The sequence below is a fragment of the Lemur catta genome, chromosome 7 (genome assembly GCF_020740605.2).
Source record: "Lemur catta isolate mLemCat1 chromosome 7, mLemCat1.pri, whole genome shotgun sequence".
Taxonomy (NCBI): Eukaryota; Metazoa; Chordata; class Mammalia; order Primates; family Lemuridae; genus Lemur; species Lemur catta.
The window spans coordinates 442,491-468,396 of record NC_059134.1 but is presented as its reverse complement, the minus strand read 5'-3'; positions in this window follow the sequence as shown (position 1 = coordinate 468,396).

Below are 25,906 nucleotides of genomic sequence, written 5' to 3'. Positions count from 1 at the left end.
CTAGGATAGTGTTAGGGTTAGGGTTAGCATCAGCCCTAGGATAGTGTTAGGGTTAGGGTTAGGGTTAGCATCAGCAGTAGGATAGTGTTAGGGTTAGGGTTAGCATCAGCCCTAGGATAGTGTTAGGGTTAGGGTTAGGGTTAGCATCAGGCCTAGGATAGTGTTAGGGTTAGGGTTAGCATCAGCCCTAGGATACTGTTAGGGTTAGGGTTAGGGTTAGCATCAGCCGTAGGATAGTGTTAGGGTTAGGGTTAGCCTCAGCCCTAAGATAGTGTTAGAATTAGGGTTAGGGTTAGCATCAGCCCTAGGATAGTGTTAGGGTTAGGGTTAGTGTTAGCATCAGCCCTTGGAGAGTGTTAGGGTTAGGGTTAGCATCAGCCCTAGGATAGTGTTAGTGTTAGGGTTAGCATCAGCCCTAGGATAGTGTTAGGGTTAGGGTTAGCATCAGCCCTAGGATAGTGTTAGGGTTAGGGTTAGGGTTAGCATCAGGCCTAGGATAGTGTTAGAGTTAGGGTTAGCATCAGCCCTAGGATAGTGTTAGGGTTAGGGTTAGGATTAGCATCCGCCCTAGGATAATGTTAGGGTTAGGGTTAGGGTTAGCATCAGCCCTAGGATAGTGTTAGTGTTAGGGTTAGCATCAGCCCTAGGATAGTGTTAGGGTTAGAGTTAGGGTTAGCATCCGCCCTAGGATAGTGTTAGGGTTAGGGTTATGGTTATCATCAGGCCTAGTATAGTGTGAGGTCTAGGGTTAGCATCAGACTTAGGATACTGTTAGGGTTAGGGTTAGGGTTAGCATCAGCCCTAGGATAGTGTTAGGGTTAGGGTTAGCATCAGCCCTAGGATAGTGTTAGGGTTAGGGTTAGGGTTATCATCAGGCCTAGGATAGTGTTAGGGTTAGGGTTAGCATCAGCCCTAGGATAGTGTTAGGGTTAGGGTTAGGGTTAGCATCAGCCCTAGGATAGTGTTAGGGTTAGGGTTAGCATCAGCCCTAGGATAGTGTTAGGGTTAGGGTTAGGGTTAGCATCAGGCCTACGATAGTGTTAGGGTTAGGGTTAGCATCAGCCCTAGGATAGTGTTAGGGTTAGGGTTAGGGTTAGCATCAGCAATAGGATAGTGTTAGGGTTAGGGTTAGCCTCAGCCCTAAGATAGTGTTAGAATTAGAGTTAGGGTTAGCATCAGCCCTAGGATAGTGTTAGGGTTAGGGTTAGGGTTAGCAACAGCCCTAGGATAGTGTTAGGGTTAGGGTTAGCATCAGCCCTAGGATAGTGTTAGGGTTAGGGTTAGGGTTAACATCAGCCGTAGGATAGTGTTAGGGTTGGGGTTAGCCTCAGCCCTAAGATAGTGTTAGAGTTAGGGTTAGGGTTATCATCAGCCCTAGGATAATGTTAGGGTTAGTGTTAGGGTTAGCATCAGCCCTAGGATAGTGTTAGTGTTAGGGTTAGCATCAGCCGTAGGATAGTGTTAGGGTTAGGGTTAGGGTTAGCATCCGCCCTAGGATAGTGTTAGGGTTAGGGTTATCCTAAACCCTAGGATAGTGTTAGGGTTAGGGTTAGGGTTATCATCAGGCCTAGGATAGTGTTAGGGTTAGGGTTAGGGTTAGCATCAGTTCAAGGATAGTGTTAGAGTTAGCGTTAGGGTTAGCATCTGCCCTAGGATATTGTTAGGGTTAGGGTTAGGGTTAGCATCAGCCCAAGGATAGTGTTAGGGTTAGGGTTAGCATCAGCCCTAGGATAGTGTTAGGGTTAGGGTTAGGGTTAGCATCAGGCCCAGGATAGTGTTAGGGTTAGGGTTAGCATCAGCCCAAGGATAGTGTTAGGGGTAGGGTTAGGGTTAGCATCTGCCCTAGGATATTGTTAGGGTTATGGTTAGGGTTACCATCAGCCCAAGGATAGTGTTAGGGTTAGGGTTACCATCAGCCCTAGGATAGTGTTAGGGTTAGGGTTAGGGTTAGCATCAGGCCCAGGATAGTGTTAGGGTTAGGGTTAGCATCAGTCCAAGGATAGTGTTAGGGTTAGGGTTAGGGTTAGCATCAGCCCTAGGATAGTGTTAGGGTTAGGGTTAGCATCAACCCTAGGATAGTGTTTGGGTTAGGGTTAGGGTTAGCATCAGCCCTAGGATAGTGTTAGGGTTAGGGTTAGCCTCAGCCCTAGGAGAGTGTTAGGGTTAGGGATAGGGTTAGCATCAGGCCTAGGATAGTGTTAGGGTTAGGGTTAGGGTTAGCATCAGCCCTAGGATAGTGTTAGGGTTAGGGTTAGCATCAGCCCTAGGATAGTGTCAGCGTTAGTGTTAGGGTTATCATCAGGCCTAGGATAGTGTTAGGGTTAGGGTTAGCATCAGCTCTAGGATAGTGTTAGGCTTAGGGTTAGGGTTAGCATCAGCCCTAGGATAGTGTTAAGGTTAGGGTTATGGTTATCATCAGGCCTATTATAGTGTGAGGTCTAGGGTTAGCATCAGACTTAGGATAGTGTTAGGGTTAGGGTTAGGGTTAGCATCAGCCCTAGGATAGTGTTAGGGTTAGGGTTAGCATCAGCCCTAGGATAGTGTTAGGGTTAGGGTTAGGGTTATCATCAGGCCTAGGATAGTGTTAGGGTTAGGGTTAGCATCAGCCCTAGGATAGTGTTAGGGTTAGGGTTAGGGTTAGCATCAGCAGTAGGATAGTGTTAGGGTTAGGGTTAGCATCAGCCCTAGGATAGTGTTAGGGTTAGGGTTAGGGTTAGCATCAGGCCTAGGATAGTGTTAGGGTTAGGGTTAGCATCAGCCCTAGGATACTGTTAGGGTTAGGGTTAGGGTTAGCATCAGCCGTAGGATAGTGTTAGGGTTAGGGTTAGCCTCAGCCCTAAGATAGTGTTAGAATTAGGGTTAGGGTTAGCATCAGCCCTAGGATAGTGTTAGGGTTAGGGTTAGTGTTAGCATCAGCCCTTGGAGAGTGTTAGGGTTAGGGTTAGCATCAGCCCTAGGATAGTGTTAGTGTTAGGGTTAGCATCAGCCCTAGGATAGTGTTAGGGTTAGGGTTAGCATCAGCCCTAGGATAGTGTTAGGGTTAGGGTTAGGGTTAGCATCAGGCCTAGGATAGTGTTAGAGTTAGGGTTAGCATCAGCCCTAGGATAGTGTTAGGGTTAGGGTTAGGATTAGCATCCGCCCTAGGATAATGTTAGGGTTAGGGTTAGGGTTAGCATCAGCCCTAGGATAGTGTTAGTGTTAGGGTTAGCATCAGCCCTAGGATAGTGTTAGGGTTAGAGTTAGGGTTAGCATCCGCCCTAGGATAGTGTTAGGGTTAGGGTTAGGGTTAGCATCAGCCCTAGGATAGTGTTAGGGTTAGGGTTAACATAAATCCTAGGATAGTGTTAGGGTTAGGGTTAGGGTTATCATCAGGCCTAGGATAGTGTTAGGGTTAGGGTTAGGGTTAGGATCAGTACAAGGATAGTGTTAGGGTTAGCGTTAGGGTTAGCATCTGCCCTAGGATAGTGCTAGGGTTAGGGTTAGGGTTAGCATCAGCCCAAGGATAGTGTTAGGGTTAGGGTAAGCATCAGCCCTAGGATAGTGTTAGGGTTAGGGTTAGGGTTAGCATCAGGCCCAGGATAGTGTTAGGGTTAGGGTTAGCATCAGTCCAAGGATAGTGTTAGGGTTAGTGTTAGGGTTAGCATCAGCCCTAGGATAGTGTTAGGTTTAGGGTTAGCATCAACCCTAGGATAGTGTTTGGGTTAGGGTTAGGGTTAGCATCAGCCCTAGGATAGTGTTAGGGTTAGGGTTAGCCTCAGCCCTAGGAGAGTGTTAGGGTTAGGGATAGGGTTAGCATCAGGCCTAGGATAGTGTTAGTGTTAGGGTTAGGGTTAGCATCAGCCCTAGGACAGTGTTAGGGTTAGGGTTAGCATCAGCCCTAGGATAGTGTCAGGGTTAGTGTTAGGGTTATCATCAGGCCTAGGATACTGTTAGGGTTAGGGTTAGCATCAGCTCTAGGATAGTGTTAGGCTTAGGGTTAGGGTTAGCATCAGCCCTAGGATAGTGTTAAGGTTAGGGTTATGGTTATCATCAGGCCTAGTACAGTGTGAGGTCTAGGGTTAGCATCAGACTTAGGATAGTGTTAGGGTTAGGGTTAGGGTTAGCATCAGCCCTAGGATAGTGTTAGGGTTAGGGTTAGGGTTAGCATCAGCCCTAGGATAGTGTTAGGGTTAGGGTTAGCATCAGCCCTAGGATAGTGTTAGGGTTAGGGTTAGGGTTAGCATCAGGCCTAGGATAGTGTTAGGGTTAGGGTTAGCATCAGCCCTAGGATAGTGTTAGGGTTAGGGTTAGGGTTAGCATCAGCCGTAGGATAGTGTTAGGGTTAGGGTTAGCCTCAGCCCTAAGATAGTGTTAGAATTAGGGTTAGGGTTAGCATCAGCCCTAGGATAGTGTTAGGGTTAGGGTTAGGGTTAGCATCAGCCCTAGAATAGTGTTAGGGTTAGGGTTAGCATCAGCCCTAGGATAGTGTTAGGGTTAGGGTTAGGGTTAACATCAGCCGTAGGATAGTGTTAGGGTTGGGGTTAGCCTCAGCCCTAAGATAGTGTTAGAGTTAGGGTTAGGGTTATCATCAGCCCTAGGATAATGTTAGGGTTAGTGTTAGGGTTAGCATCAGCCCTAGGATAGTGTTAGTGTTAGGGTTAGCATCAGCCGTAGGATAGTGTTAGGGTTAGGGTTAGCATCACCCCTAGGATAGTGTTAGGGTTAGGGTTAGGGTTAGCATCCGCCCTAGGATAGTGTTAGGGTTAGGGTTAGGGTTAGCGTCAGCCCTAGGATAGTGTTAGGGTTAGGGTTAACATAAACCCTAGGATAGTGTTAGGGTTAGGGTTAGGGTTATCATCAGGCCCAGGATAGTGTTAGGGTTAGGGTTAGCATCAGTCCAAGGATAGTGTTAGGGTTAGGGTTAGGGTTAGCATCAGCCCTAGGATAGTGTTAGGGTTAGGGTTAGCATCAACCCTAGGATAGTGTTTGGGTTAGGGTTAGGGTTAGCATCAGCCCTAGGATAGTGTTAGGGTTAGGGTTAGGGTTATCATCAGGCCTAGGATAGTGTTAGGGTTAGGGTTAGCATCAGCCCTAGGATAGTGTTAGGGTTAGGGTTAGGGTTAGCATCTTCCCTAGGATAGTGTTAGGGTTAGGGTTAGGGTTAGCATCAGCCCAAGGATAGTGTTAGGGTTAGGGTAAGCATCAGCCCTAGGATAGTGTTAGGGTTAGGGTTAGGGTTAGCATCAGGCCCAGGATAGTGTTAGGGTTAGGGTTAGCCTCAGCCCTAGGATAGTGTTAGGGTTAGGGTTAGCATCAGCCCTAGGATAGTGTCAGGGTTAGTGTTAGGGTTATCATCAGGCCTAGGATAGTGTTAGGGTTAGGGTTAGCATCAGCTCTAGGATAGTGTTAGGCTTAGGGTTAGGGTTAGCATCAGCCCTAGGATAGTGTTAAGGTTAGGGTTATGGTTATCATCAGGCCTAGTATAGTGTGAGGTCTAGGGTTAGCATCAGACTTAGGATAGTTTTAGGGTTAGGGTTAGGGTTAGCATCAGCCCTAGGATAGTGTTAGGGTTAGGGTTAGCATCAGCTCTAGGATAGTGTTAGGGTTAGGGTTAGGGTTATCATCAGGCCTAGGATAGTGTTAGGGTTAGGGTTAGCATCAGGCCTAGGATAGTGTTAGGGTTAGGGTTAGCATCAGCCCTAGGATAGTGTTAGGGTTAGGGTTAGGGTTAGCATCAGCCGTAGGATAGTGTTAGGGTTAGGGTTAGCCTCAGCCCTAAGATAGTGTTAGAATTAGGGTTAGGGTTAGCATCAGCCCTAGGATAGTTTTAGGGTTAGGGTTAGGGTTAGCATCAGCCCTAGGATAGTGTTAGGGTTAGGGTTAGCATCAGCCCTAGGATAGTGTTAGGGTTAGGGTTAGGGTTAACATCAGCCGTAGGATAGTGTTAGGGTTGGGGTTAGCCTCAGCCCTAAGATAGTGTTAGAGTTAGGGTTAGGGTTATCATCAGCCCTAGGATAATGTTAGGGTTAGTGTTAGGGTTAGCATCAGCCCTAGGATAGTGTTAGTGTTAGGGTTAGCATCAGCCGTAGGATAGTGTTAGGGTTAGGGTTAGGGTTAGCATCCGCCCTAGGATAGTGTTAGGGTTAGGGTTAGGGTTAGCGTCAGCCCAAGGATAGTGTTAGGGTTAGGGTTAACATAAACCCTAGGATAGTGTTAGGGTTAGGGTTAGGGTTATCATCAGGCCTAGGATAGTGTTAGGGTTAGGGTTAGGGTTAGCATCAGTTCAAGGATAGTGTTATGGTTAGCGTTAGGGTTAGCATCTGCCCTAGGATATTGTTAGGGTTAGGGTTAGGGTTAGCATCAGCCCAAGGATAGTGTTAGGGTTAGGGTTAGCATCAGCCCTAGGATAGTGTAAGGGTTAGGGTTAGGGTTAGCATCAGGCCCAGGATAGTGTTAGGGTTAGGGTTAGCATCAGCCCAAGGATAGTGTTAGGGTTAGGGTTAGGGTTAGCATCTGCCCTAGGATATTGTTAGGGTTATGGTTAGGGTTAGCATCAGCCCAAGGATAGTGTTAGGGTTAGGGTTACCATCAGCCCTAGGATAGTGTTAGGGTTAGGGTTAGGGTTAGCATCAGGCCCAGGATAGTGTTAGGGTTAGGGTTAGCATCAGTCCAAGGATAGTGTTAGGGTTAGGGTTAGGGTTAGCATCAGCCCTGGGATAGTGTTAGGGTTAGGGTTAGCATCAACCCTAGGATAGTGTTTGGGTTAGGGTTAGGGTTAGCATCAGCCCTAGGATAGTGTTAGGGTTAGGGTTAGGGTTATCATCAGGCCTAGGATAGTGTTAGGGTTAGGGTTAGCATCAGCCCTAGGATAGTGTTAGGGTTAGGGTTAGGGTTAGCATCAGCCCTAGGATAGTGTTAGGGTTAGGGTTAGCATCAGCCCTAGGATAGTGTTAGGGTTAGGGTTAGGGTTAGCATCAGGCCTAGGATAGTGTTAGGGTTAGGGTTAGCATCAGCCCTAGGATAGTGTTAGGGTTAGGGTTAGGGTTAGCATCAGCCGTAGGATAGTGTTAGGGTTAGGGTTAGCCTCAGCTCTAAGATAGTGTTAGAATTAGGGTTAGGGTTAGCATCAGCCCTAGGATAGTGTTAGGGTTAGGGTTAGGGTTAGCATCAGCCCTTGGAGAGTGTTAGGGTTAGGGTTAGCCTCAGCTCTAAGATAGTGTTAGAATTAGGGTTAGGGTTAGCATCAGCCCTAGGATAGTGTTAGGGTTAGGGTTAGGGTTAGCATCAGCCCTTGGAGAGTGTTAGGGTTAGGGTTAGCATCAGCCCTAGGATAGTGTTAGTGTTAGGGTTAGCATCAGCCCTAGGATAGTGTTAGGGTTAGGGTTAGCATCAGCCCTAGGATAGTGTTAGGGTTAGGGTTAGGGTTAGCATCAGGCCTAGGATAGTGTTAGAGTTAGGGTTAGCATCAGCCCTAGGATAGTGTTAGGGTTAGGGTTAGGGTTAGCATCCGCCCTTGGATAATGTTAGGGTTAGGGTTAGGGTTAGCATCAGCCCTAGGATAGTGTTAGTGTTAGGGTTAGCATCAGCCCTAGGATTGTGTTAGGGTTAGAGTTAGGGTTAGCATCCGCCCTAGGATAGTGTTAGGGTTAGGGTTAGGGTTAGCGTCAGCCCAAGGATAGTGTTAGGGTTAGGGTTAACATAAACCCTAGGATAGTGTTAGGGTTAGGGTTAGGGTTATCATCAGGCCTAGGATAGTGTTAGGGTTAGGGTTAGGGTTAGCATCAGTTCAAGGATAGTGTTATGGTTAGCGTTAGGGTTAGCATCTGCCCTAGGATATTGTTAGGGTTAGGGTTAGGGTTAGCATCAGCCCAAGGATAGTGTTAGGGTTAGGGTTAGCATCAGCCCTAGGATAGTGTAAGGGTTAGGGTTAGGGTTAGCATCAGGCCCAGGATAGTGTTAGGGTTAGGGTTAGCATCAGCCCAAGGATAGTGTTAGGGTTAGGGTTAGGGTTAGCATCTGCCCTAGGATATTGTTAGGGTTATGGTTAGGGTTAGCATCAGCCCAAGGATAGTGTTAGGGTTAGGGTTACCATCAGCCCTAGGATAGTGTTAGGGTTAGGGTTAGGGTTAGCATCAGGCCCAGGATAGTGTTAGGGTTAGGGTTAGCATCAGTCCAAGGATAGTGTTAGGGTTAGGGTTAGGGTTAGCATCAGCCCTGGGATAGTGTTAGGGTTAGGGTTAGCATCAACCCTAGGATAGTGTTTGGGTTAGGGTTAGGGTTAGCATCAGCCCTAGGATAGTGTTAGGGTTAGGGTTAGGGTTATCATCAGGCCTAGGATAGTGTTAGGGTTAGGGTTAGCATCAGCCCTAGGATAGTGTTAGGGTTAGGGTTAGGGTTAGCATCAGCCCTAGGATAGTGTTAGGGTTAGGGTTAGCATCAGCCCTAGGATAGTGTTAGGGTTAGGGTTAGGGTTAGCATCAGGCCTAGGATAGTGTTAGGGTTAGGGTTAGCATCAGCCCTAGGATAGTGTTAGGGTTAGGGTTAGGGTTAGCATCAGCCGTAGGATAGTGTTAGGGTTAGGGTTAGCCTCAGCTCTAAGATAGTGTTAGAATTAGGGTTAGGGTTAGCATCAGCCCTAGGATAGTGTTAGGGTTAGGGTTAGGGTTAGCATCAGCCCTTGGAGAGTGTTAGGGTTAGGGTTAGCATCAGCCCTAGGATAGTGTTAGTGTTAGGGTTAGCATCAGCCCTAGGATAGTGTTAGGGTTAGGGTTAGCATCAGCCCTAGGATAGTGTTAGGGTTAGGGTTAGGGTTAGCATCAGGCCTAGGATAGTGTTAGAGTTAGGGTTAGCATCAGCCCTAGGATAGTGTTAGGGTTAGGGTTAGGGTTAGCATCCGCCCTTGGATAATGTTAGGGTTAGGGTTAGGGTTAGCATCAGCCCTAGGATAGTGTTAGTGTTAGGGTTAGCATCAGCCCTAGGATAGTGTTAGGGTTAGAGTTAGGGTTAGCATCCGCCCTAGGATAGTGTTAGGGTTAGGGTTAGGGTTAGGATCAGTTCAAGGATAGTGTTAGGGTTAGCGTTAGGGTTAGCATCTGCCCTAGGATAGTGTTAGGGTTAGGGTTAGGGTTAGCATCAGCCCAAGGATAGTGTTAGGGTTAGGGTAAGCATCAGCCCTAGGATAGTGTTAGGGTTAGGGTTAGGGTTAGCATCAGGCCCAGGATAGTGTTAGGGTTAGGGTTAGCATCAGCCCAAGGATAGTGTTAGGGTTAGGGTTAGGGTTAGCATCTGCCCTAGGATATTGTTAGGGTTATGGTTAGGGTTAGCATCAGCCCTAGGATAGTATTAGGGTTAGGGTTAGGGTTAGGGTTAGGGTTAGCATCAGCCCTAGATAGTGTTAGGGTTAGGGTTAGGGTTAGCATCCGCATTAGGATAGTGTTAGGGTTAGGGTTAGGGTTAGCATCAGCCCTAGGATAGTGTTAGGGTTAGGGTTAGCATCAGTCCTAGGATAGTGTGAGGGTTAGGGTTAGGGTTAGGGTTAGCATCAGCCCTAGGATAGTGTTAGGGTTAGGGTTAGCATCAGCCCTAGGATAGTGTTAGGGTTAGGGTTAGGGTTAGCATCAGCCGTAGGATAGTGTTAGGGTTAAGGTTAGCCTCAGCCCTAAGATAGTGTTAGAGTTAGGGTTAGGGTTAGCATCAGTCCTAGGGTAATGTTAGCGTTAGGGTTAGGGTTAGCATCAGCCCTAGGATAGTGTTAGTGTTAGGGTTAGCATCAGCCCTAGGATAGTGTTAGGGTTAGGGTTAGGGTTAGCATCCGCCCTAGGATAGTGTTAGGGTTAGGGTTAGGGTTAGCATCAGCCCTAGGATAGTGTTAGGGTTAGGGTTAGCATCAACCCTAGGATAGTGTTTGTGTTAGGGTTAGGGTTAGCATCAGCCCTAGGATAGTGTTAGTGTTAGGGTTAGCCTCAGCCCTAGGAGAGTGTTAGGGTTAGGGATAGGGTTAGCATCAGGCCTAGGATAGTGTTAGGGTTAGGGTTAGGGTTAGCATCAGCCCTAGGATAGTGTTAGGGTTAGGGTTAGGGTTATCATCAGGCCTAGGATAGTGTTAGGGTTAGGGTTAGCATCAGCCCTAGGATAGTGTTAGGGTTAGGGTTAGGGTTAGCATCAGCCCTAGGATAGTGTTAGGGTTAGGGTTAGCATCAGCCCTAGGATAGTGTTAGGTTTAGGGTTAGGGTTAGCATCAGGCCTAGGATAGTGTTAGGTTTAAGGTTAGCATCAGCCCTAGGATAGTGTTAGGGTTAGGGTTAAGGTTAGCATCAGCCGTAGGATAGTGTTAGGGTTAGGGTTAGCCTCAGGCCTAAGATAGTGTTAGAGTTAGGGTTAGGGTTAGCATCAGCCCTAGGATAGTGTTAGGGTTAGGGTTAGGGTTAGCATCAGCCCTGGGAGAGTGTTAGGGTTAGGGTTAGGGTTAGCATCAGCCCTAGGATGGTGTTAGTGTTAGGGTTAGCATCAGCCCTAGGATAGTGTTAGGGTTAGGGTTAGCATCAGCCCTAGGATCGTGTTAGTGTTAGGGTTAGGGTTAGCATCAGGCCTAGGATAGTGTTAGTGTTAGGGTTAGCATCAGCCCTAGGATAGTGTTAGAGTTAGGGTTAGGGTTAGCATCAGCCCTAGGATAGTGTTAGGGTTAGGGTTAGCATCAACCCTAGGTTAGTGTTTGGGTTAGGGTTAGGGTTAGCATCAGCCCTAGGATAGTGTTAGGGTTAGGGTTACCCTCAGTCCTAGGAGAGTGTTAGGGTTAGGGTTCGGGTTAGCATCAGCCGTAGGATAGTGTTAGGGTTAGGGTTAGCCTCAGCCCTAAGATAGTGTTAGAGTTAGGGTTAGGGTTAGCATCAGGCCTAGGATAGTGTTAGGGTTAGGGTTAGGGTTAGCATCAGCCCTAGGATAGTGTTAGGGTTAGGGTTGGCATCAACCCTAGGATAGAGTTAGGGTTAGGGTTAGGGTTAGCATCAGGCCTAGGATAGTGTTATGGTTAGGGTTAGCATCAGCCCTAGGATAGTGTTAGGGATAGGGTTCGGGTTAGCATCAGCCGTAGGATAGTGTTAGGGTTAGGGTTAGCCTCAGCCCTAAGATAGTGTTAGAGTTAGGGTTAGGGTTAGCATCAGCCCTAGGATAGTGTTAGGGTTAGGGTTAGGGTTAGCATCAGCCCTAGGATAGTGTTAGGGTTAGGGTTAGCATCAGCCCTAGGATAGTGTTAGGGTTAGGGTTAGGGTTAGCATCAGGCCTAGGATAGTGTTAGGGTTAGGGTTAGCATCAGCCCTGGGATAGTGTTAGGGTTAGTGTTAGGGTTAGCATCAGCCGTAGGATAGTGTTAGGGTTATGGTGAGCCTCAGCCCTAAGATAGTGTTAGAGTTAGGGTTAGGGTTAGCATCAGCCCTAGGATAGTGTTAGGGTTAGGGTTAGGGTTAGCATCAGCCCTTGGAGAGTGTTAGGGTTAGGGTTAGGGCTAGCATCAGCCCTAGGATAGTGTTAGTGTTAGGGTTAGCATCAGCCCTAGGATAGTGTTAGGGTTAGGGTTAGCATCAGCCCTAGGATAGTGTTAGGGTTAGGGTTAGGGTTAGCATCAGGCCTAGGATAGTGTTAGTGTTAGGGTTAGCATCAGCCCTAGGATAGTGTTAGGGTTAGGGTTAGGGTTAGCATCCGCCCTAGGATAGTGTTAGGGTTAGGGTTAGGGTTAGCATCAACCCTAGGATAGTGTTAGGGTTAGGGTTAACATAAACCCTAGGATAGTGTTAGGGTTAGGGTTAGGGTTATCATCAGGCGTAGGATAGTGTTATGGTTAGGGTTAGGGTTAGCATCAGTTCAAGGATAGTGTTAGGGTTAGCGTTAGGGTTAGCATCTGCCCTAGGATAGTGTTAGGGTTAGGGTTAGGGTTAGCATCAGCCCAAGGATAGTGTTAGGGTTAGGGTTAGCATCAGCCCTAGGATAGTGTTAGGGTTAGGGTTAGGGTTAGCATCAGGCCCAGGATAGTGTTAGGGTTAGGGATAGCATCAGCCCAAGGATAGTGTTAGGGTTAGGGTTAGGGTTAGCATCAGCCCTAGGATAGTGTTAGGGTTAGGGTTAGCATCAACCCTAGGATAGTGTTTGGGTTAGGGTTAGGGTTAGCATCAGCCCTAGGATAGTGTTAGGGTTAGGGTTAGCCTGAGCCCTAGGAGAGTGTTAGGGTTAGGGATAGGGTTAGCATCAGGCCTAGGATAGTGTTAGGGTTAGGGTTAGGGTTAGCATCAGCCTTAGGATAGTGTTAGGGTTAGGGTTATCATCAGCCCTAGGATAGTCTCAGGGTTAGGGTTAGGGTTATTATTAGGCCTAGGATAGTGTTAGGGTTAGGGTTAGCATCAGCTCTAGGATAGTGTTAGGGTTATGGTTAGGGTTAGCATCAGCCCTAGGATAGTGTTAAGGTTAGGGTTAGGGTTATCAACAGGCCTAGGATAGTGTGAGGGCTAGGGTTAGCATCAGACTTAGGATAGTGTTAGGGTTAGGGTTAGGGTTAGCATCAGCCTTAGGATAGTGTTAGGGTTAGGGTTAGCATCAGCCCTAGGATAGTGTTAGGGTTAGGGTTAGGGTTAGCATCAGCCGTAGGATAGTGTTAGGGTTAGGGTTAGCCTCAGGCCTAAGATAGTGTTAGAGTTAGGGTTAGGGTTAGCATCAGCCCTAGGATAGTGTTAGGGTTATGGTTAGGGTTAGCATCAGCCCTTGGAGAGTGTTAGGGTTAGGGTTAGGGTTAGCATCAGCCCTAGGATAGTGTTAGTGTTAGGGTTAGCATCAGCCCTAGGATAGTGTTAGGGTTAGGGTTAGCATCAGCCCTAGGATAGTGTTAGGGTTAGGGTTAGGGTTAGCATCAGGCCTAGGATACTGTTAGTGTTAGGGTTAGCATCAGCCCTAGGATAGTGTTAGGGTTAGGGTTAGGGTTAGCATCCGCCCTAGGATAATGTTAGAGTTAGGGTTAGGGTTAGCGTTAGCCCTAGGATAGTGTTAGTGTTAGGGTTAGCATCAGCCCTAGGATAGTGTTAGGGTTAGGGTTAGGGTTAGCATCCGCCCTAGGATAGTGTTAGGGTTAGGGTTAGGGTTAGCATCAGCCCTAGGATAGTGTGAGGGTTAGGGTTAACATAAATCCTAGGATAGTGTTAGGGTTAGGGTTAGGGTTATCATCAGACCTAGGATACTGTTAGGGTTAGGGTTAGGGTTAGCATCAGTTCAAGGATAGTGTTAGGGTTAGGGTTAGGGTTAGCATCAGCCCTAGGATAGTGTTAGTGTTAGGGTTAGGGTTAGCATCAGGCCCAGGATAGTGTTAGGGTTAGGGTTAGCATCAGCCCAAGGATAGTGTTAGGGTTAGGGTTAGGGTTAGCATCAGCCCTAGGATAGTGTTAGGGTTAGGGTTAGCATCAACCCTAGGATAGTGTTTGGGTTAGGGTTAGGGTTAGCATCAGCCCTAGGATAGTGTTAGGGTTAGGGTTACCCTCAGTCCTAGGAGAGTGTTAGGATTAGGGATAGGGTTAGCATCAGGCCTAGGATAGTGTTAGGGTTAGGGTTAGCATCAGCCCTAGGATAGTGTTAGGGTTAGGGTTAGCATCAGCCCTAGGATAGTGTCAGGGTTAGGGTTAGGGTTATCATCAGGCCTAGGATAGTGTTAGGGTTAGGGTTAGCATCAGCTCTAGGATAGTGTTAGGGTTAGGGTTAGGGTTAGCATCAGCCCTAGGATAGTGTTAAGGTTAGGGTTAGGGTTATCATCAGGCCTAGGATAGTGTGAGGGCTAGGGTTAGCATCAGACTTAGGATAGTGTTAGGGTTAGGGTTAGGGTTATCATCAGGCCTAGGATAGTGTTAGGGTTAGGGTTAGGGTTAGCATCAGCCCTAGGATAGTGTTAGGGTTAGGGTTAGCATCAACCCTAGGATAGAGTTAGGGTTAGGGTTAGGGTTAGCATCAGGCCTAGGATAGTGTTATGGTTAGGGTTAGCATCAGCCGTAGGATAGTGTTAGGGTTAGGGTTAGCCTCAGCCCTAAGATAGTGTTAGAGTTAGGGTTAGGGTTAGCATCAGCCCTAGGATAGTGTTAGGGTTAGGGTTAGGGTTAGCATCAGCCCTAGGATAGTGTTAGGGTTAGGGTTAGCATCAGCCCTAGGATAGTGTTAGGGTTAGGGTTAGGGTTAGCATCAGGCCTAGGATAGTGTTAGGGTTAGGGTTAGCATCAGCCCTGGGATAGTGTTAGGGTTAGTGTTAGGGTTAGCATCAGCCGTAGGATAGTGTTAGGGTTATGGTGAGCCTCAGCCCTAAGATAGTGTTAGAGTTAGGGTTAGGGTTAGCATCAGCCCTAGGATAGTGTTAGGGTTAGGGTTAGGGTTAGCATCAGCCCTTGGAGAGTGTTAGGGTTAGGGTTAGGGCTAGCATCAGCCCTAGGATAGTGTTAGTGTTAGGGTTAGCATCAGCCCTAGGATAGTGTTAGGGTTAGGGTTAGCATCAGCCCTAGGATAGTGTTAGGGTTAGGGTTAGGGTTAGCATCAGGCCTAGGATAGTGTTAGTGTTAGGGTTAGCATCAGCCCTAGGATAGTGTTAGGGTTAGGGTTAGGGTTAGCATCCGCCCTAGGATAATGTTAGGGTTAGGGTTAGGGTTAGCATCAGCCCTAGGATAGTGTTAGTGTTAGGGTTAGCATCAGCCCTAGGATAGTGTTAGGGTTAGGGTTAGGGTTAGCATCGGCCCTAGGATAGTGTTAGGGTTAGGGTTAGGGTTAGCATCAACCCTAGGATAGTGTTAGGGTTAGGGTTAACATAAACCCTAGGATAGTGTTAGGGTTAGGGTTAGGGTTATCATCAGGCCTAGGATAGTGTTATGGTTAGGGTTAGGGTTAGCATCAGTTCAAGGATAGTGTTAGGGTTAGCGTTAGGGTTAGCATCTGCCCTAGGATAGTGTTAGGGTTAGGGTTAGGGTTAGCATCAGCCCAAGGATAGTGTTAGGGTTAGGGTTAGCATCAGCCCTAGGATAGTGTTAGGGTTAGGGTTAGGGTTAGCATCAGGCCCAGGATAGTGTTAGGGTTAGGGTTAGCATCAGCCCAAGGATAGTGTTAGGGTTAGGGTTAGGGTTAGCATCAGCCCTAGGATAGTGTTAGGGTTAGGGTTAGCATCAACCCTAGGATAGTGTTTGGGTTAGGGTTAGGGTTAGCATCAGCCCTAGGATAGTGTTAGGGTTAGGGTTAGCCTGAGCCCTAGGAGAGTGTTAGGGTTAGGGATAGGGTTAGCATCAGGCCTAGGATAGTGTTAGGGTTAGGGTTAGGGTTAGCATCAGCCTTAGGATAGTGTTAGGGTTAGGGTTATCATCAGCCCTAGGATAGTCTCAGGGTTAGGGTTAGGGTTATTATTAGGCCTAGGATAGTGTTAGGGTTAGGGTTAGCATCAGCTCTAGGATAGTGTTAGGGTTAGGGTTAGGGTTAGCATCAGCCCTAGGATAGTGTTAAGGTTAGGGTTAGGGTTATCAACAGGCCTAGGATAGTGTGAGGGCTAGGGTTAGCATCAGACTTAGGATAGTGTTAGGGTTAGGGTTAGGGTTAGCATCAGCCTTAGGATAGTGTTAGGGTTAGGGTTAGCATCAGCCCTAGGATAGTGTTAGGGTTAGGGTTAGGGTTAGCATCAGCCGTAGGATAGTGTTAGGGTTAGGGTTAGCCTCAGGCCTAAGATAGTGTTAGAGTTAGGGTTAGGGTTAGCATCAGCCCTAGGATAGTGTTAGGGTTATGGTTAGGGTTAGCATCAGCCCTTGGAGAGTGTTAGGGTTAGGGTTATGGTTAGCATCAGCCCTAGGATAGTGTTAGTGTTAGGGTTAGCATCAGCCCTAGGATAGTGTTAGGGTTAGGGTTAGCATCAGCCCTAGGATAGTGTTAGGGTTAGGGTTAGGGTTAGCATCAGGCCTAGGATACTGTTAGTGTTAGGGTTAGCATCAGCCCTAGGATAGTGTTAGGGTTAGGGTTAGGGTTAGCATCCGCCCTAGGATAATGTTAGAGTTAGGGTTAGGGTTAGCATTAGCCCTAGGATAGTGTTAGTGTTAGGGTTAGCATCAGCCCTAGGATAGTGTTAGGGTTAGGGTTAGGGTTAGCATCCGCCCTAGGATAGTGTTAGGGTTAGGGTTAGGGTTAGCATCAGCCCTAGGATAGTGTGAGGGTTAGGGTTAACATAAATCCTAGGATAGTGTTAGGGTTAGGGTTAGGGTTATCATCAGACCTAGGATACTGTTAGGGTTAGGGTTAGGGTTAGCATCAGTTCAAGGATAGTGTTAGGGTTAGGGTTAGGGTTAGCATCAGCCCTAGGATAGTGTTAGTTTTAGGGTTAGGGTTAGCATCAGGCCCAGGATAGTGTTAGGGTTAGGGTTAGCATCAGTCCAAGGATAGTGTTAGGGTTAGGGTTAGGGTTAGCATCAGCCCTAGGATAGTGTTAGGGTTAGGGTTAGCATCAACCCTAGGATAGTGTTTGGGTTAGGGTTAGGGTTAGCATCAGCCCTAGGATAGTGTTAGGGTTAGGGTTACCCTCAGTCCTAGGAGAGTGTTAGGATTAGGGATAGGGTTAGCATCAGGCCTAGGATAGTGTTAGGGTTAGGGTTAGCATCAGCCCTAGGATAGTGTTAGGGTTAGGGTTAGCATCAGCCCTAGGATAGTGTCAGGGTTAGGGTTAGGGTTATCATCAGGCCTAGGATAGTGTTAGGGTTAGGGTTAGCATCAGCTCTAGGATAGTGTTAGGGTTAGGGTTAGGGTTAGCATCAGCCCTAGGATAGTGTTAAGGTTAGGGTTAGGGTTATCATCAGGCCTAGGATAGTGTGAGGGCTAGGGTTAGCATCAGACTTAGGATAGTGTTAGGGTTAGGGTTAGGGTTATCATCAGGCCTAGGATAGTGTTAGGGTTAGGGTTAGGGTTAGCATCAGCCCTAGGATAGTGTTAGGGTTAGGGTTAGCATCAACCCTAGGATAGAGTTAGGGTTAGGGTTAGGGTTAGCATCAGGCCTAGGATAGTGTTATGGTTAGGGTTAGCATCAGCCGTAGGATAGTGTTAGGGTTAGGGTTCGGGTTAGCATCAGCCGTAGGATAGTGTTAGGGTTAGGGTTAGCCTCAGCCCTAAGATAGTGTTAGAGTTAGGGTTAGGGTTAGCATCAGCCCTAGGATAGTGTTAGGGTTAGGGTTAGGGTTAGCATCAGCCCTAGGATAGTGTTAGGGTTAGGGTTAGCATCAGCCCTAGGATAGTGTTAGGGTTAGGTTTAGGGTTAGCATCAGGCCTAGGATAGTGTTAGGGTTAGGGTTAGCATCAGCCCTGGGATAGTGTTAGGGTTAGGGTTAGGGTTAGCATCAGCCATAGGATAGTGTTAGGGTTATGGTTAGCCTCAGCCCTAAGATAGTGTTAGAGTTAGGGTTAGGGTTAGCATCAGCCCTAGGATAGTGTTACGGTTAGGGTTAGGGTTAGCATCAGCCCTTGGAGAGTGTTAGGGTTAGGGTTAGGGCTAGCATCAGCCCTAGAATAGTGTTAGTGTTAGGGTTCGCATCAGCCCTAGGATAGTGTTAGTGTTAGGGTTAGCATCAGCCCTAGGATAGTGTTAGTGTTAGGGTTAGGGTTAGCATCAGGCCTAGGATAGTGTTAGTGTTAGGGTTAGCATCAGCCCTAGGATAGTGTTAGGGTTAGGGTTAGGGTTAGCATCCGCCCTAGGATAATGTTAGGGTTAGGGTTAGGGTTAGCATCAGCCCTAGGATAGTGTTAGTGTTAGGGTTAGCATCAGCCCTAGGATAGTGTTAGGGTTAGGGTTAGGGTTAGCATCGGCCCTAGGATAGTGTTAGGGTTAGGGTTAGGGTTAGCATCAACCCTAGGATAGTGTTAGGGTTAGGGTTAACATAAACCCTAAGATAGTGTTAGGGTTAGGGTTAGGGTTATCATCAGGCCTAGGATAGTGTTATGGTTAGGGTTAGGGTTAGCATCAGTTCAAGGATAGTGTTAGGGTTAGCGTTAGGGTTAGCATCTGCCCTAGGATAGTGTTAGGGTTAGGGTTAGGGTTAGCATCAGCCCAAGGATAGTGTTAGGGTTAGGGTTAGCATCAGCCCTAGGATAGTGTTAGGGTTAGGGTTAGGGTTAGCATCAGGCCCAGGATAGTGTTAGGGTTAGGGTTAGCATCAGCCCAAGGATAGTGTTAGGGTTAGGGTTAGGGTTAGCATCAGCCCTAGGATAGTGTTAGGGTTAGGGTTAGCATCAACCCTAGGATAGTGTTTGGGTTAGGGTTAGGGTTAGCATCAGCCCTAGGATAGTGTTAGGGTTAGGGTTAGCCTGAGCCCTAGGAGAGTGTTAGGGTTAGGGATAGGGTTAGCATCAGGCCTAGGATAGTGTTAGGGTTAGGGTTAGGGTTAGCATCAGCCTTAGGATAGTGTTAGGGTTAGGGTTAGCATCAGCCCTAGGATAGTCTCAGGGTTAGGGTTAGGGTTATCATCAGGCCTAGGATAGTGTTAGGGTTAGGGTTAGCATCAGCTCTAGGATAGTGTTAGGGTTAGCGTTAGGGTTAGCATCAGCCCTAGGATAGTGTTAAGGTTAGGGTTAGCATCAGCCCTAGGATAGTGTTAGGGTTAGGGTTAGGGTTATCATCAGGCCTAGGATAGTGTTAGGGTTAGGGTTAGCATCAGCCCTAGGATAGTGTTAGGGTTAGCGTTAGGGTTAGCATCAGCCCTAGGATAGTGTTAGGGTTAGGGTTAGCATCAACCCTAGGATAGAGTTAGGGTTAGGGTTAGGGTTAGCATCAGGCCTAGGATAGTGTTATGGTTAGGATAAGCTTCAGCCCTAGGATAGTGTTAGGGTTAGGGTACGGGTTAGCATCAGCCGTAGGATAGTGTTAGGGTTAGGGTTAGCCTCAGCCCTAAGATAGTGTTAGAGTTAGGGTTAGGGTTAGCATCAGCCCTAGGATAGTGTTAGGGTTAGGGTTAGGGTTAGCATCAGCCCTAGGATAGTGTTAGGGTTATGGTTAGGGTTAGAATTAGGCCTAGGATAGTGTTAGGGTTAGGGTTAGCATCAGCACTAGGATAGTGTTAGGGTTAGGGTTAGGGTTAGCATCAGCCGTAGGATAGTGTTAGGGTTAGGGTTAGCCTCAGCCCTAAGATAGTGTTAGAGTTAGGGTTAGGGTTAGCATCAGCCCTAGGATAGTGTTAGGGTTAGGGTTTGGGTTAGCATCAGCCCTTGGAGAGTGTTAGGGTTAGGGTTAGGGTTAGCATCAGTCCTAGGATAGTGTTAGTGTTAGGGTTAGCATCAGCCCTAGGATAGTGTTAGGGTTAGGGTTAGCATCAGCCCTAGGATAGTGTTAGGGTTAGGGTTAGGGTTAGCATCAGGCCTAGGATAGTGTTAGGGTTAGGGTTAGCATCAGCCCTAGGATAGTGTTAGGGTTAGGGGTAGGGTTAGCATCCGCCCTAGGATAATGTTAGAGTTAGGGTTAGGGTTAGCATCAGCCCTAGGATAGTGTTAGTGTTAGGGTTAGCATCAGCCCTCGGATAGTGTTAGGGTTAGGGTTAGGGTTAGCATCCGCCCTAGGATAGTGTTAGGGTTAGGGTTAGGGTTAGCATCAGCCCTAGAATAGTGTTAGGGTTAGGGTTAACATAAACCCTAGGATAGTGTTAGGGTTAGGGTTAGGGTTAGCATCTGCCCTAGGATAGTGTTAGGGTTAGGGTTAGGGTTAGCATCAGCCCAACGATAGTGTTAGGGTTAGGGTTAGCATCAGCCCTAGGATAGTGTTAGGGTTAGGCTTAGGGTTAGCATCAGGCCCAGGATAGTGTTAGGGTTAGGGTTAGGGTTAGCATCAGTTCAAGGATAGTGTTAGGGTTAGCGTTAGGGTTAGCATCTGCCCTAGGATAGTGTTAGGGTTAGGGTTAGGGTTAGCATCAGCCCTAGGATAGTGTTAGTGTTAGGGTTAGCATCAGCCCTAGGATAGTGTTAGGGTTAGGGTTAGGGTTAGCATCAGCCCTAGGATAGTGTTAGGGTTAGGGTTAGCATCAGCCCTAGGTTAGTGTTAGTGTTAGGGTTAGGGTTAGCATCAGCCCTGGGATAGTGTTAGGGTTAGGGTTAGGGTTAGCATCAGGCCCAGGATAGTGTTAGGGTTAGGGTTAGCATCAGCCCAAGGATAGTGTTAGGGTTAGGGATAGGGTTAGCATCAGCCCTAGGATAGTGTTAGGGTTAGGGTTAGCATCAACCCTAGGATAGTGTTTGTGTTAGGGTTAGGGTTAGCATCAGCCCTAGGATAGTGTTAGGGTTAGGGTTAGGGTTAGCATCAGCCCTAGGATAGTGTTATTGTTAGGGTTAGCATCAGCCCTAGGATAGTGTTAGGGTTAGGGTTAGGGTTAGCATCAGCCCTAGGATAGTGTTAGGGTTAGGGTTAGCATCAGCCCTAGGTTAGTGTTAGTGTTAGGGTTAGGGTTAGCATCAGCCCTAGGATAGTGTTAGGGTTAGGGTTAGGGTTAGCATCAGTTCAAGGATAGTGTTAGGGTTAGCGTTAGGGTTAGCATCAGCCCTAGGATAGTGTTAGGGTTAGGGTTAGGGTTAGCATCAGCCCTAGGATAGTGTTAGGGTTAGGGTTAGCATCAGCCCTAGGATAGTGTTAGGGTTAGGGTAAGGGTTATCATCAGGCCTAGGATAGTGTTAGGGTTAGGGTTAGCATCAGCCCTAGGATAGTGTTAGGGTTAGGGTTCGGGTTAGCATCAGCCGTAGGATAGTGTTAGGGTTAGGGTTAGCCTCAGCCCTAAGATAGTGTTAGAGTTAGGGTTAGGGTTAGCATCAGCCCTAGGATAGTGTTAGGGTTAGGGTTAGGGTTAGCATCAGCCCTAGGATAGTGTTAGGGTTAGGGTTAGCATCAGCCCTAGGATAGTGTTAGGGTTAGGGTTAGGGTTAGCATCAGGCCTAGGATAGTGTTAGGGTTAGGGTTAGCATCAGCCCTAGGATAGTGTTAGGGTTAGGGTTAGGGTTAGCATCAGTCGTACGATAGTGTTAGGGTTAGGGTTAGCCTCAGCCCTAAGATAGTGTTAGAGTTAGGGTTAGGGTTAGCATCAGCCCTAGGATAGTGTTAGGGGTATGGTTAGGGTTAGAATTAGGCCTAGGATAGTGTTAGGGTTAGGGTTAGCATCAGCACTAGGATAGTGTTAGGGTTAGGGTTAGGGTTAGCATCAGCCGTAGGATAGTGTTAGGGTTAGGGTTAGCCTCAGCCCTAAGATAGTGTTAGAGTTAGGGTTAGGGTTAGCATCAGCCCTAGGATAGTGTTAGGGTTAGGGTTTGGGTTAGCATCAGCCCTTGGAGAGTGTTAGGGTTAGGGTTAGGGTTAGCATCAGCCCTAGGATAGTGTTAGTGTTAGGGTTAGCATCAGCCCTAGGATAGTGTTAGGGTTAGGGTTAGCATCAGCCCTAGGATAGTGTTAGGGTTAGGGTTAGGGTTAGCATCAGGCCTAGGATAGTGTTAGGGTTAGGGTTAGCATCAGCCCTAGGATAGTGTTAGGGTTAGGGTTAGGGTTAGCATCCGCCCTAGGATAATGTTAGAGTTAGGGTTAGGGTTAGCATCAGCCCTAGGATAGTGTTAGTGTTAGGGTTAGCATCAGCCCTCGGATAGTGTTAGGGTTAGGGTTAGGGTTAGCATCCGCCCTAGGATAGTGTTAGGGTTAGGGTTAGGGTTAGCATCAGCCCTAGAATAGTGTTAGGGTTAGGGTTAACATAAACCCTAGGATAGTGTTAGGGTTAGGGTTAGGGTTAGCATCTGCCCTAGGATAGTGTTAGGGTTAGGGTTAGGGTTAGCATCAGCCCAACGATAGTGTTAGGGTTAGGGTTAGCATCAGCCCTAGGATAGTGTTAGGGTTAGGCTTAGGGTTAGCATCAGGCCCAGGATAGTGTTAGGGTTAGGGTTAGGGTTAGCATCAGTTCAAGGATAGTGTTAGGGTTAGCGTTAGGGTTAGCATCTGCCCTAGGATAGTGTTAGGGTTAGGGTTAGGGTTAGCATCAGCCCTAGGATAGTGTTAGTGTTAGGGTTAGCATCAGCCCTAGGATAGTGTTAGGGTTAGGGTTAGGGTTAGCATCAGCCCTAGGATAGTGTTAGGGTTAGGGTTAGCATCAGCCCTAGGTTAGTGTTAGTGTTAGGGTTAGGGTTAGCATCAGCCCTGGGATAGTGTTAGGGTTAGGGTTAGGGTTAGCATCAGGCCCAGGATAGTGTTAGGGTTAGGGTTAGCATCAGCCCAAGGATAGTGTTAGGGTTAGGGATAGGGTTAGCATCAGCCCTAGGATAGTGTTAGGGTTAGGGTTAGCATCAACCCTAGGATAGTGTTTGTGTTAGGGTTAGGGTTAGCATCAGCCCTAGGATAGTGTTAGGGTTAGGGTTAGGGTTAGCATCAGCCCTAGGATAGTGTTATTGTTAGGGTTAGCATCAGCCCTAGGATAGTGTTAGGGTTAGGGTTAGGGTTAGCATCAGCCCTAGGATAGTGTTAGGGTTAGGGTTAGCATCAGCCCTAGGTTAGTGTTAGTGTTAGGGTTAGGGTTAGCATCAGCCCTAGGATAGTGTTAGGGTTAGGGTTAGGGTTAGCATCAGTTCAAGGATAGTGTTAGGGTTAGCGTTAGGGTTAGCATCAGCCCTAGGATAGTGTTAGGGTTAGGGTTAGGGTTAGCATCAGCCCTAGGATAGTGTTAGGGTTAGGGTTAGCATCAGCCCTAGGATAGTGTTAGGGTTAGGGTAAGGGTTATCATCAGGCCTAGGATAGTGTTAGGGTTAGGGTTAGCATCAGCCCTAGGATAGTGTTAGGGTTAGGGTTCGGGTTAGCATCAGCCGTAGGATAGTGTTAGGGTTAGGGTTAGCCTCAGCCCTAAGATAGTGTTAGAGTTAGGGTTAGGGTTAGCATCAGCCCTAGGATAGTGTTAGGGTTAGGGTTAGGGTTAGCATCAGCCCTAGGATAGTGTTAGGGTTAGGGTTAGCATCAGCCCTAGGATAGTGTTAGGGTTAGGGTTAGGGTTAGCATCAGGCCTAGGATAGTGTTAGGGTTAGGGTTAGCATCAGCCCTAGGATAGTGTTAGGGTTAGGGTTAGGGTTAGCATCAGTCGTACGATAGTGTTAGGGTTAGGGTTAGCCTCAGCCCTAAGATAGTGTTAGAGTTAGGGTTAGGGTTAGCATCAGCCCTAGGATAGTGTTACGGTTAGGGTTAGGGTTAGCATCAGCCCTTGGAGAGTGTTAGGGTTAAGGATAGGGTTAGCATCAGCCCTAGGATAGTGTTAGTGTTAGGGTTAGCATCAGCCCTAGGATAGTGTTAGGGTTAGGGTTAGCATCAGCCCTAGGATAGTGTTAGGGTTAGGGTTAGGGTTAGCATCAGGCAAAGGATAGTGTTAGGGTTAGGGTTCGGGTTAGCATCAGCCGTAGGATAGTGTTAGGGTTAGGGTTAGCCTCAGCCCTAAGATAGTGTTAGAGTTAGGGTTAGGGTTAGCATCAGCCCTAGGATAGTGTTAGGGTTAGGGTTAGGGTTAGCATCAGCCCTAGGATAGTGTTAGGGTTAGGGTTAGCATAAGCCCTAGGATAGTGTTAGGGTTAGGGTTAGGGTTAGCATCAGGCCTAGGATAGTGTTAGGGTTAGGGTTAGCATCAGCCCTGGGATAGTGTTAGGGTTAGGGTTAGGGTTAGCATCAGCCGTATAATAGTGTTAGGGTTATGGTTAGCCTCAGCCCTAAGATAGTGTTAGAGTTAGGGTTAGGGTTAGCATCAGCCCTAGGATAGTGTTAGGGTTAGGGTTAGGGTTAGCATCAGCCCTTGGAGAGTGTTAGGGTTAGGGTTAGGGCTAGCATCAGCCCTAGGATAGTGTTAGTGTTAGGGTTAGCATCAGCCCTAGGATAGTGTTAGGGTTAGGGTTAGCATCAGCCCTAGGATAGTGTTAGGGTTAGGGTTAGGGTTAGCATCAGGCCTAGGATAGTGTTAGTGTTAGGGTTAGCATCAGCCCTAGGATAGTGTTAGGGTTAGGGTTAGGGTTAGCATCCGCCCTAGGATAATGTTAGGGTTAGGGTTAGGGTTAGCATCAGCCCTAGGATAGTGTTAGTGTTAGGGTTAGCATCAGCCCTAGGATAGTGTTAGGGTTAGGGTTAGGGTTAGCATCGGCCCTAGGATAGTGTTAGGGTTAGGGTTAGGGTTAGCATCAACCCTAGGATAGTGTTAGGGTTAGGGTTAACATAAACCCTAGGATAGTGTTAGGGTTAGGGTTAGGGTTATCATCAGGCCTAGGATAGTGTTATGGTTAGGGTTAGGGTTAGCATCAGTTCAAGGATAGTGTTAGGGTTAGCGTTAGGGTTAGCATCTGCCCTAGGATAGTGTTAGGGTTAGGGTTAGGGTTAGCATCAGCCCAAGGATAGTGTTAGGGTTAGGGTTAGGGTTAGCATCAGCCCTAGGATAGTGTTAGGGTTAGGGTTAGCATCAACCCTAGGATAGTGTTTGGGTTAGGGTTAGGGTTAGCATCAGCCCTAGGATAGTGTTATGGTTAGGGTTAGCCTGAGCCCTAGGAGAGTGTTAGGGTTAGGGATAGGGTTAGCATCAGGCCTAGGATAGTGTTAGGGTTAGGGTTAGGGTTAGCATCAGCCTTAGGATAGTGTTAGGGTTAGCGTTAGCATCAGCCCTAGGATAGTCTCAGGGTTAGGGTTAGGGTTATTATCAGGCCTAGGATAGTGTTAGGGTTAGGGTTAGCATCAGCTCTAGGATAGTGTTAGGGTTAGGGTTAGGGTTAGCATCAGCCCTAGGATAGTGTTAAGGTTAGGATTAGGGTTATCATCAGGCCTAGGATAGTTGAGGGCTAGTGTTAGCATCAGACTTAGGATAGTGTTAGGGTTAGGGTTAGGGTTAGCATCAGCCCTAGGATCGTGTTAGGGTTAGGGTTAGGGTTAGCATCAGCCGTAGGATAGTGTTAGGGTTAGGGTTAGCTTCAGGCCTAAGATAGTGTTAGAGTTAGGGTTAGGGTTAGCATCAGCCCTAGGATAGTGTTAGGGTTAGGGTTAGGGTTAGCATCAGCCCTTGGAGAGTGTTAGGGTTAGGGTTAGGGTTAGCATCAGCCCTAGGATAGTGTTAGTGTTAGGGTTAGCATCAGCCCTAGGATAGTGTTAGGGTTAGGGTTAGCATCAGCCCTAGGATAGTGTTAGGGTTAGGGTTAGGGTTAGCATCAGGCCTAGGATAGTGTTAGTGTTAGGGTTAGCATCAGCCCTAGGATAGTGTTAGGGTTAGGGTTAGGGTTAGCATCCGCCCTAGGATAATGTTAGGGTTAGGGTTAGGGTTAGCATCAGCCCTAGGATAGTGTTAGTGTTAGGGTTAGCATCAGCCCTAGGATAGTGTTAGGGTTAGGGTTAGGGTTAGCATCCGCCCTAGGATAGTGTTAGGGTTAGGGTTAGGGTTAGCATCAGCCCTAGGATAGTGTGAGGGTTAGGGTTAACATAAATCCTAGGATAGTGTTAGGGTTAGGGTTAGGGTTATCATCAGACCTAGGATACTGTTAGGGTTAGGGTTAGGGTTAGCATCAGTTCAAGGATAGTGTTAGGGTTAGGGTTAGGGTTAGCATCAGCCCTAGGATAGTGTTAGGGTTAGGGTTAGGGTTAGCATCAGGCCCAGGATAGTGTTAGGGTTAGGGTTAGCATCAGCCCAAGGATAGTGTTAGGGTTAGGGTTAGGGTTAGCATCAGCCCTAGGATAGTGTTAGGGTTAGGGTTAGCATCAACCCTAGGATAGTGTTTGGGTTAGGGTTAGGGTTAGCATCAGCCCTAGGATAGCGTTAGGGTTAGGGTTACCCTCAGTCCTAGGAGAGTGTTAGGATTAGGGATAGGGTTAGCATCAGGCCTAGGATAGTGTTAGGGTTAGGGTTAGCATCAGCCCTAGGGTAGTGTTAGGGTTAGGGTTAGCATCAGC